Raw genomic sequence first — 12,491 nt, 5'->3', positions numbered from 1 at the left:
TGATGATATTGATTATGTTTGACCAATGACTTTGTGTTTCACCACTGCGCATATTAGTTGCTCAATGTTCACCAGTAGCACATTGTATGTTTTGTTCAGCCTAGCCGCCTATTGGCTTTGACATGGCATTAGCCATTACATTTTGTATTCAGCTCAGCTGCCTATTGGCTTTGACATGATATTAGACATTGCATTTTGTATTCATCTCAGCTGCCTATTGGCTTTGACATGATATTAGACATTACATTTTGTATTCAGCTCAGCTGCCTATTGGCTTTGACATGATATTAGACATTGCATTTTGTATTCAGCTTAGCTGCCTGTTGGCTTTGACATGATATTAGACATTTCATTTTGTATTCAGCTCAGCTGCCTATCGGCTTTGACATGACATTAGACATAACATTTGATGTTTAGGTTAGCTGCCTATTGCCTTTAACGTGAAGTTAGACATTGCAGTTGAGAATCCAAGCTGTATTGTTCCAAGCTATGTTTTTCCACAAGATGAACCAAGCTGTTTTCTTCTCACAGTAGACTAGACCTGATAAGAGAGGGTACATTTGGTGTTTTCCTTTCTGCTCAGGCTTGGGAAGAGGAGGAGTCTAGGAGATCTGGCCAGTCTCCAAAGGCTTGCGTAGTTTTCCCAGGTCTGAGAGGAGGGGGCACGCTTTGGTAAGGATGACTCGAGTTGCAGAGAATTAGATTGAAATCTGCTGGACTTCAGGCTGGAACTTGGCACCAGTTGCCAGTCTCCTGTGTGGGTAGATAATCTCTTTCTCGCAGTTGACCGGAGTCATCAACTTGCAGACCCCAGAAAGATGAAGCTGTAAATAGTTTCTCACACAGTGAAGTATTTGTTTTGCTTTGCATTCAATATCTTATCAATATCTTATAAATATAACCTGCTGTGTACATTGCAACTGAGATATATTTTGTTTTAATGCTGTGACTACTTTTGTGCTTGAAATCTAATAATTCGTCTCTCACGAACTGGTGGGTGGGGAAGAATTAACAACAATAAAGGTCTTCTTTGAACTCAGATTGCATTCTTGATATGTTCTGTAAGCTCTGATACGAGTTAAGAAGGAAAGCAGAACATTTTGGTACCAGGAGTGGGGTATGTTTGAATTATAGATTTCTACGTGCACAATTTAAAAGTGTAATTGTTTTTTGTTGTTTGGAGAATTACAGAAGCAGGGCAGACCATGTTTGAAAATGCATGTGTAGTTAAACTGCCTGTAAGAAACATGTTTTCTTGTTGTGATAAAGCATATTTAGAAAATGTGCCTTTTGAGAGCAGTGATGTTCCTTTTGTTTTTGACAGAAGGGTTTGGATACTTTCATCTGCTTACAGAGAAATGCAGGAGAAATGTAGGCAGTTGGAACATGAAAATGAGAATTTACGTGAGCAAATTTGCCAGAATACATTACTGCAAGATAATGATGAAAGTTATAAAAATGCTGTTTTAGAAGAATCTGTCTTTTCCCATTCCAGTAATTAGGGGGTTAAGACAGCTGTGAGCTACTCTGAGCCTTCGTGTGAGCCAGGTTTTTTGGCAGTCAAAGTGCATTCCTTAACTGATAACACGGACGGAGCTCAGAATGTGATTTACGAGTTACTGTTGCAAAATGAAGTAAAACGAAAGATTTTAGAGTTTCTTACTGTTTGCACTAAGCAAGAGACACTGAGTTTCATTAGCTTGTTTGATTTTTGGAAACAGAATAGCCCTCATCTGAGTGAAATCCTAACACTTTGGTATATGGTCACTAGGAAAAGTTATATGCAGCTGCACGCTTGTGATTTGGCAAATGAAATAATTCAGACTTTAGGTTTCTGTGCAGTGCAAGAGGGAAACACTGATGTACATGTAATTCAGGAACAGGGGAAGAAGAGAGTGCCCCTAGCTAGGATCTGGTACTTGCAAGACAGGGCTAGAGTACCAGAGGTAAAAGAGTCACCAGTGAAATTGTGTGCACCATTTGAATTCGTGTCCACTGAAGATAAAAAGCATGTTTGTTTTACCAATGATTCATTGACTGAAATGCTGTTTTCTGGCACAGGAGAAGGAACAGTGATGTACAATGTGTGTCAGATTTTAAAGCAAGAGCTGCTTGAGATGTGTCATTTTTACACTGATTCTTGGTTTACTGCCAATGGTTTAGCCGTTTGGTTTTCCACATGGCTTGCACCTAACTGGTTCAATTTCCTTGCAGATGTTAATGAGAAAAATTCAGAGAGAGAAGTGTTCACCCAGAATTCTGACTTAGTGGGGATGGCTAATTGGGTGCACCAGAAATGTGAACAGCTGGGAGAAAAAGCCACTTTTAGGTGGGCAGAGAGGAGTGAGATGCACATTCCCCTAGATTTGATAAAAACTGTGCAGCACGCACAAAAGCAATCTGTCATGCAAGCAGTCACAGAGCAGTTGGGGAGAGGAAAGTTACCGGAACAGAAATGGCAAATTGATCAGGTTTTAGGGGGAATGATTGCTGCTGATTACCAAGGAGAAATCACAATTATGCTGATAACTAGAAAAGAATCTGATTCATTCATACAAATTGGAAACAGAATGGCCCAACTTGTCAAAAGTGCAGTGAATGGAGGTTTGGTAAAGAATGAGGGGGTCATTCTGACCTCGGCGGAAAAAAGGCGCTTACCGCCGGTCAGAAGACCGCCATAACACCGCCGCGGCCGCGGTAAACCGCCACGGTCATTCTGACCCGCAACTGGCAAACCGCCAAAAACCCGACATCCACAAAAGTCCGCCACACCAAAGGTCAGCGAAAAACTGGCGATGACCAAACCTCCACTGTCACGCCAACAGAAATACACCCACACTATCACGACCCACGAATCCACGCAGCGGTCTTTCAACCGCGGTATTCCATTGGCGGTACACACCACCGCACACAAAATACACACACCCTATCAAAACACAACCACATTGGACAATTTGAAATACACACACATGATACACATACAAACAACACTCCCACACATCCAATACAATATAAAACACACACCCAAGTCACCCACAAACCCTTACGACCACAATAGCGACTGAAGGACAGAGAGAGACAGCACTGCTTAGAGTAGACCATCACACAGAGGCAAATCACAACATCACCCACACATTTACCACGCACAAAACACCATATACCACCACACACACCACACTCTACAACACATACACCACCCCTCACCTCATCCACACCACCCCATGGCACCCCAAAGACACCCCAGGTTCTCTGACACAGAACTCAGGGTCATGGTGGAGGAAATAGTACGTGTAGAGCCCCAGCTCTTCGGGGCACAGGTGCAGCACACCACAATTGCTAGGAAGATGGAGCTATGGCAAAGGATAGTCGACAGGGTCAACGCTGTGGGACAGCATCCACGCAATCGGGATGACATAAGGAAGCGCTGGAATGACCTACGGGGGAAGGTGCGTTCCATGGTATCAAGGCACAACATTGCGGTGCATAAGACTGGCGGCGGACCCCCGCCTACTCCCCCAGAATTTACAGCATGGGAGGAGGAAGTCCTGCACATCCTACATCCTGAGGGCCTCGCAGGAGTAGGTGGAGGAATGGACTCTGGTAAGTCAAATCTTAACTACTTCATTCCCCCAACCCCACCTGCATGCCAAATCATACCCCTACCCTCACCCCCACCCCATCACACCAACTCCTTGCAAATGTCTCACCATCACAACCCACCCATCCCAACACCAAGCCCTGCATGCGACCACAAAGCATGGACACCCATCATCAAAGCATGCCCACTGCACACACACATCACCCCCACAAGCCACCCTCACAAAAGCCCCCACAAGGGAATGCCTGCACTTGGGTACACGGCCACCCACCCATTACACGAAATGCCACACACAGAAGCAATAACCATACCCTTATACCCCTGCAGGACCCGAACGCCACCACACCGCCACGGAGGGTCCAGAGATGTCCACCCCACCCCCAGAAGAGGGCCCCCAGTGATGATAGCAGCTCTGTCTCCCTGGACCCAGATGACCAGCCCGACCCATCGGGGACCTCGGGACAGTCGGTTCCCCACAGACAGCCACAGGCTACAGCAGACCTAACCCCCTCTGGGAACACCAGCCAGCTCCCACCCAGCGGGCCCATGCCTCTGTCTCCAGGACACGTCAATCAGCGGTGTGTCCGCCACTACAGGGCACCCAGGTTGACCCACCACCCCAACAACAACAGGGACCTGGGGGCAGTGGTAGTGGGCACACCGTCCAGGGGACAGAGACCCAGGAACACAGGGGAACTGGGAGGGCTGCTGTGCGACAGGGGGGGGACAGGCCCAGGGAACCCACTCTCCAAGAAGCCCTCTCATCCATCATGGGAGCATACCACCACTCCCAGGAGACGATGGCTACGGTACTGGGCAGGTTCCAGGAGATCCAGGCACTGCAGGAGGAACAGTACATGGGGTTCAGAGAGGAACTGAGGAACATTAGTTCCTCAATGGGGACCATCGTCGTGGCCCTTAACCAGATAGTCACCACATTGCGGGACCATGTGGCACCCCAAAGGGCCCCTGTCACTAACCCAGACCAGGAACAGCCTACCACCTCCGCCGGCGCTAGTGGACAGGAGGCCCCCACACAACGACAGGCCACCAGAACCCCACCTCCTGCAGAAGAAGAACCACCCCGCAAGCGGAACCTGAGATCTCACAAGAAGACAGAGTAGGATGCCAAGACCCACGCCAGCAAACAATACCCCCTGATGTCATCCCACTGTCCCACATTGTCACCCTGTCCAACCTTTAACTGCCCCTGCTCCATCCTTCCACAGGCATATGGACAATGCACCTGTGAGACTGAGAACTGGACTCTGCCATGGACATTACTCCACCCCCACCCATCACCGTTTTACAATCATGTACCTAAATGTAGCACTGTAATAAAATCACTTATTGCACTTAAAAAATCTGGAGTCTGCTTGTATTCTTAACAAATGTATTAGACATAACGGTGCAAAAATGTTCAGTTACATTGTGATGACAACATACCACTGTCATACAGCTTTAGTCCATGGGCAAACAAAGCAGAAGTCACGCAGTGGGTCATACAGCTCTGAAAAGGGAAGGGAAAGTCACAAATCAGTTAACAGGAACTGGGGGGAAACACAGACAGTAGAGAGGCAGGAGGCCTTAAGTAAATGTAAAATGGCGTGGTTGATTCTTACCTGTGTGCTACTGAAAATACTGTTGTATCACTGTATCCCTGTTGTCCGTGTTGTCCCCGTCGTCTTCCTCCTCTTCACTCTCCTCAGGCTCCACAGCTGCTACAACACCACCATCTGGACCATCCTCCTGCAGAAAAGGCACCTGGCGTCGCAAAGCAAGATTGTGAAGCATACAGCAGACCACGATGATATGGCACACCTTCTTTGGTGAGTACATTAGGGATCCACCTGTCATATGCAGGCATCTAAACTTGGCCTTCAGGAGCCCGAAGGTCCTTTCTATGATCCTCCTAGTTCGCCCATGGGCCTCATTGTACCGTTCCTCTGCCCTGGTCCGGGGATTCCTCACTGGGGTCAGTAGCCAGGACAGGTTGGGGTAACCAGAGTCACCAATTAGCCACACACGGTGTTTCTGTAGCTGTTCCATCACATAAGGGATGCTGCTATTTCGCATGATGTACGCGTCATGCACAGACCCAGGGAACTTAGCATTTACATGGGAGACGTACTGGTCAGCCAAACAGACCACCTGGACATTCATCGAATGATAACGTTTTCTGTTCCTGTACACCTGCTCACTTCCTCTGGGGGGAACCAAAGCCACATGGGTCCCATCAATGGCACCAATGATGTTGGGGATATGTCCAAGGGCATAGAAATCACCCTTCACTGTAGCCAAATCGCCCACCTCAGGGAAAACAATGTAGCTCCGCATTTATTTCATCAGGGCAGACAACACTCTGGACAAAACCTTAGAAAACATAGGCTGAGACATCCATGATGAAATGGCCACTGTTGTTTGGAATGATCCACTTGCCAAAAAATGGAGTACTGACAGAACTTTGCACCAGAGGGGGAATCCCTGTGGATTGGCGAATGGGGGACATCAGGTCTGGCTCCAGCTGGGCACACAGTTCATGTATAGTGGCTCTGTCAAGTCTGTATGTCAGTATGACATGTCGTTCTTCCATTGTCGACAGGTCCACCAGCGGTCTGTACACGGGAGGATTCCTCCATCTCCTCGCAAGTCCCAGCGGACGGTGCCTAGGAAGGACAACATGGAGCACAGAGTCAAGCAACCCACAGGTACGTAACCACAGCTTGCACAAAACACGATTCGCTATGCATTGAATGGCTTGTGTGAGTGGCAATGCAAGGCCTAGGCCTGTGTGACGCAGTAGAAATTAAGCCATGTGGGCCCTTGAAATGGCGGCTGCCTGACCTGTGAAGTGTGACAATGGGATGTGAGGACAATGCGCTGGCGTGGCACACTGTGGCGGTAGGCGGTCGAAGACCGCGGCGAGAAGCAGCATTGGTTAACATTGAACCCTATGGGTCTCAAGAGCCAATGACGATGTGCGACGGCGGTCGCGGTACGCACCGCCGCGGTACGCACCGCCGCGGGCGTGACCGCCATTTTCTAACTGCTTAATCACTTGAGACCTGATCATCCACAGGAGAGGACCTATACTGCAAGTGCTACTGTGACCTCGGTCTGGGAGATACAATGGCTGCTGCGACTGGGGAAAGGGCCCCTGCCTTCACATCTGAGGAATTGGAGAAACTTGTGGATGGGGTCCTCCCCCAGTATGCGCTACTCTAAGGTTCTCCAGACCAACAGGTAAGTACACAGGGAGCACGTAGTTTGGGCTATGCCTGTGTTGAGTGGGGTGGATGTAAGATGGTGGGGAGGGGAGCGAATGAGGAGTGCAACGCACGATAGATGAGAGCATGTGCCACATGGCAAGGTTGGGGAGGGGGGGCCACTCACATCGACCATGCAGGAAAGTGATGATATTTCTTGTTCCACCCTGTCCATGTCACATAGGTCAGCGCCCATCAGAAGATCGACATTTGGCGTGCCTTCGCCAAGGACGTCCGAACCCTGGGGGTCCTCAATAGACGGGCACACACTGCTGCAAGAGGTGGGAGGACATCCGCTGCGGGAGCAGAAAGACCGCGGAGGCTCTGCTGGGGATGGCCTCCCAACGTAGGAGGGGTGCCAGTCGTCAATTGACCCCCCTGATGTCCCGGATCCTGGCGGTGGCCTACCCCAATTTGGATGGGCGCATGAAGACATCACAGCAGACACAAGGGGGTGAGTATCAGCACATTCGGCTATATTAGCGCACAGTGGAGGTGTCTGGGTGGGGGAGGAGGGCTGTGGCTATCTCTAGGCCAGGGCGGTTTCTGTAGGCTAGGCCACTCCGTTAGGCATGGCCCTGTGCCCCGCCCCCCATCTCTGTAGGGTGCTAAGTACAGATATCCATGGTCCGGCCTCACCTATGTGTGCATTTGTCGTCCATAGACTTGTAGGCCAAGTCACAAGAATTGAGTAGTGTACCCCGAGTGCGCGGCGTAGTGCAGGGGGCTTCTGTGTCTGTCCTCTCCGCCAACGCTGCCGCCAATGCATGCACTCAACATGTCTTTCTTTCTTCTCCCCCCCCTTTTTTTGGTTTTCCTGCTCATGTGTGCATTAGCATCATCAGGCGGAGGAGAAGTGGCATCGGCGCACGAGGGAGCTGCATCTCACATGGCCCCGGAGGGCCATGCAACCGACTCAGAGTACACCAGTGAGACAGAGGGCAAGGGGAGCTCCACAACGGGGACCCGTGGAGACGTCAGCGGCACCGACACCGACACTTCCTCGGAAGGGAGCTCCCTTGTGGTGGCGGCAACATCCGTGCCCACCGCAACAACAGGTACAGCCGCCACCCAGCGCACCAGCCCTGCCCTCCCAGCAGCCCCTCAGCGTTCGCCCCGTGCCCACTCAGCCAGGAAGCCGGGCATCTCCTTCGCCCCTGGCACCTCAGGTCCTGCCCCAGTTACCCCTGCTGCCCTCAGTGAGGAGATCATTGACCTCCTGAGGACGCTCATTGTTGGGCAGTCTACCCTTTTGAATGCCATCCAGGGGGTAGAAAGGGAGGTGCATCGGAGCAATGCATACCTGGAGGGCATTCATTCGGGTCAGGCTGCCTATCAGCGATCGTTCAACGCTCTGGCCTCAGCACTGACGGCAGCAATTGTCCCTGTGTCTAGCCTCCCCCCTCCAACTTCCTCCACCCAGTCCCACTCCCCTGTTCCTCTGTCTATCCCAGACACACCTACAGACCAGCCTGCACACACCTCAACACCCAAGGGCAGCTCATCCAGACATAAGCACCACAGATCACACAAGCATTCACCCAAGCAACATCCACATGCAGACATGCCAACAGCCACTGCCTCCTCTGTGTCCCCCTCCTCCTCGTCTCCCTCCTCCCTCCCTGTGACGTCTCCACTCACACCTGCATGCACACCACCATCAGCCAGTACGTCCATCACCACCACACCCACAAGAACAGTCCGCACACGTGCAGTCACCACCCCACTGCCATTTACACGTCCCCTGGGTCCTCTCCCACTGTGTCTGTCACCCCCTCTTCCAAACCACACAAACGCAGGCAGTCACCCACCCAACAGCCATCCACCTCACGACAGCCTCCAGCACAAGCACCTGCACCCAAAGACACCACTCTTGACTCTCCTACAACCACATCCTCTTTCTCCACTCCCATACCCACTACAACTACCCATCCCTGTCTGTCTAAATTGATTTTCCTTTCCAACCTTGACCTCTTTCCAACAACTGACCCACCCCCTCCATCTCATAAGACTCCAATCAGCACCTCAGCCACCACAAGCCCTGCACCTTCTAGGACCATCGTTCAGGGCTATTGGAGTCCACCAGATCCTAGGGCAGGAACATCGGCCAGCAGCAAGGGGCCAGCCAGCCCACCCCCTAGGAAAAAAACAAAAAAAGTGAAGGGCCGGCGAGACAGGCCTGAGACGGCTGCCCCCAAGGACACCACCCTTGCAACATCACCTGGCCCATCCAGAAAGGGAGGCAAGGGCCCAAGAGTTTCTGTTCAAGGAGGGCAAGGGCAGGAGGGCGGACAAGTCTGGCAGCGGTCGAGCTGCCCAGGAGGGCCCCACCAGCCCCATTTGGGGTGTGACAGAGGACACCCATGGGCCCAGGACTCCAGCACAGGAGGGCCCCGCAAGCGAAAGGTCGGATGGCGACTGAGCGCCATTTATTGGCCAGACCTGGTTCCCTGGGAACACAAGACAAGCACCGCTGAACAGGGCCCAGCCGTGAGAAGCACCGCTGAACAGGGCCCCGCCGTGAGAAGCACCGCTGAACAGGGCCCCACCATGACAAGCTCCGCTGAACAGGGCCCGCCATGACAAGCACCGCTGAACAGGGCCCTTCAAGACAAGCACCGCTGAACAGGGCCCCGCCGTGACAAGCACAGCTGAACAGGGCCCCGCCGTGACAAGCACCGCTGAACAGGGCCCGCCGTGACAAGCACCGCTGAACAGGGCCCCGCCGTGACAAGCACCGCTGAACAGGGCCCCGCCAAGACAAGCTCGCTGAACAGGGCCCCGCCAAGACAAGCACCTCTGAACAGGGCCCCGCCAAGACAAGCACCGCTGAACAGGGCCCCGCCGTGAGTAGCACCACTCCGCTGGGCCCTTCAACTCAAGCACTGCTCCGCTGGGCCCTTCCTGTCAAGCACCACTCTGCTGGGCCCTTCCTGTCAAGCACCGCTCCGCTGGGCCCTTCATCTCAAGCACTGCTCCGCTGGGCCCTTCATCTCAAGCACCGCTCCGCTGGGCCCTTCATCTCAAGCACTGCTCCGCTGGGCCCTTCCTGTCAAGCACCGCTCCGCTGGGCCCTTCATCTCAAGCACCGCTCCGCTGGGCCCTTCCTGTCAAGCACCGCTCCGCTGGGCCCTTCCTGTCAAGAACTGCTCCGCTGGGCCCTTCCTGTCAAGCACTGCTCCGCTGGGCCCTTCCTGTCAAGCACCGCTCCGCTGGGCCCTTCATCTCAAGCACCGCTCCGCTGGGCCCTTCATGTCAAGCACCGCTCCACTGGGCCCTTCCTGTCAAGCACCGCTCCACTGGGCCCTTCATCTCAAGCACCGCTCCGCTGGGCACCGCCGTCTCTGCACCGCTCCGCTGGGCACCGCCGTCTCTACACCGCTGGACCATTGGCAGGGCCGGGTCTGTGTCGGGCAGGGCTTCACGAAGCACTCTGGCCAACATGCCTCCTCCATGACCAGTGGAGTCTGTAATCCACCTGATGGACTCTGGCTTTGCACTCCCCCGGATGGTACAGTGGGCAATCCACCCACTGTAGAGACTTGGGAGACTGTGGCTTTGCACTCCCCAGGATGGAACAGTGGGCAACCCACCCACTGTATAGACTTGAGAGACTGTGGCTTTGCACTCCCCAGGATGGTACAGTGGGCATGGAGGCCCCTCGTGGATCTGGCGTCGTGGACTCCTGTGGCTGAGGTGCCCCCCCTTCCCTTCCCCCTGAGGTGCCTGTGGTTTTATCATCTGATGCCCCAGCAGTGTTCTCTCCAATGGAAACGGGTCTCGTGTGTGGGCTTTGCCCATGTGTTTATGCACATTGGCCCACGAACAATGGAATGTAGGCAATATGTGCCGGACTTTTGGACTATGGATAGATTGTTAGTGTGGTAATATATTTATTTGATAAATTTCATTTTTCACTTCAGTTCAAATATGCTTTAATATACTTCAATTTTAATGAATATTTTATTTTGTCTTTGCATTATTCCGGGGGGTTTGGGGGGTGTCACTTTGACTTGTTGCTCTGCATTGGTGTGTAGGGATTGGGGGGTGGTGGGGGGAAGGGTTTGTCGCGTATGTGTGTGCCCGTAACCTTTTCTCCTCCCCCCTCCCCTGTGTCGTAGGTGCAGTACTCACCGGTGTCTTCTGCGCCGGCGTTCGTGCTCCTGGTAGAGGTGCAGGAAGACAATGGCTGGTAGGATGTTTAATTCGGGTTCCATGCTGTCCAGATTCCTCGTGGAGTGTGTATCGGTGAGCGTTTTCCTGTTCGTAGTCTGTTTCCGCCGTGTTTTTATCGGCGGGGCGGGAGCCCCGGAAAAGGTGGCGGATTGGTGGGTCGTGATAGGGTGGGCGGTACATTGTCTGCCGCCTGCCTGTTGGCGGTGACCGCCGCGCTGTTTGTTTGTCCCGCCGTGGCGGTCGGAGTGTTAAAGTGGCGGGCTGTGTTGGCGGTTCCCGCCAGGGTCAGAATTCCATTTTTTTGACCACCTGCCTGTTGGTGGGTTGGCTGCCGCTTTATCACCGACTGCCAGGGTTGGAATGACCCCCTGAGTCTGCCCCAGCCCTTCTGACAGTGCAAGAAAAGGGAAGCTGTGGCACAGCAGATAAAAACCTCAGTGCTGAGGTGTGGGTTGAAGCCCCAGATGGCCCTCCAGAACCTGCAGAAATCATAATAAAGGGCCCCAAAAACGTCCTGCTGATTATAAAACAGGGAAAGGAAGAGAAAGGGTACATTTCAAATGACAAATGTTATTTGCAAGAAAAGTCATACTTTTTTCTTTTGCAGATCCTACCACGTATCGCCACTGTTCCTGAGAGCGCTGTGTGGTCCCCCTTCGGGTGTGTGCGTGAGGGGTCGGGGAAGGGACCGAACCCCCAACCTGAACCTGACTGAGTAAAGTGCAAGCGCCATGGATCCATTTTGTGCAAACTGCGCCTTCAGTTCAAGTTCAACTTGTTTGATTGCATTCTTCTACTGGAACTAAGCAACCTTAACAGTTAACTGTCTGTGTTTTTTTTTCGTGTGGAACTCTGACTTTCACTTACAATCCAGCAAACCTTTCAGGTGGACTGTGCACCTTTACATGAGTAGTACTCATGCTACATCAAATTGCTACTTTAGAGACACTATGGGGAATATTCCAACTTTGGAGGAGGTGGTAATCCGTCCCAAATGTGACGGATTTACCACCAGCCGTATTACGAGTTCCATAGAATATAATGGACTCGTAATACGGCTGGTGGTATATCCGTCACTTTACCGTCACTTTTGGGACGGATTACCACTTCCTCCAAAGTTGGAATAACCCCCTATATTCTCATTCAGAGTATAAAAGTTTCAGTCTTTTCTGTGTAGATGTATCTGATGTGAAAGGTTATGAGATCAATATGTTAATTCACTTCCTTTGCTTTACAGTGATTGCTTTGATCATTCAAATCTGAGTTGCTGATAATGTTTTTTTTTGTGCTGATGTTTTTTTATTTTTTTTATTTGAAACAAGAGATATGTGAAACAAAAATTCATTGGTCATAGGGTGGAATGTGATGATATTGATTATGTTTGACCAATGACTTTGTGTTTCACCACTGCGCATATTAGTTGCTCAATGTTCACCAGTAGCACATTGTGG

This window comes from Pleurodeles waltl, chromosome 10 (genome assembly GCF_031143425.1).
Source record: "Pleurodeles waltl isolate 20211129_DDA chromosome 10, aPleWal1.hap1.20221129, whole genome shotgun sequence".
Lineage (NCBI taxonomy): Eukaryota > Metazoa > Chordata > Amphibia > Caudata > Salamandridae > Pleurodeles > Pleurodeles waltl.
The sequence above is the reverse complement of the archived record's forward strand: the minus strand, read 5'-3'. Positions refer to the sequence as shown.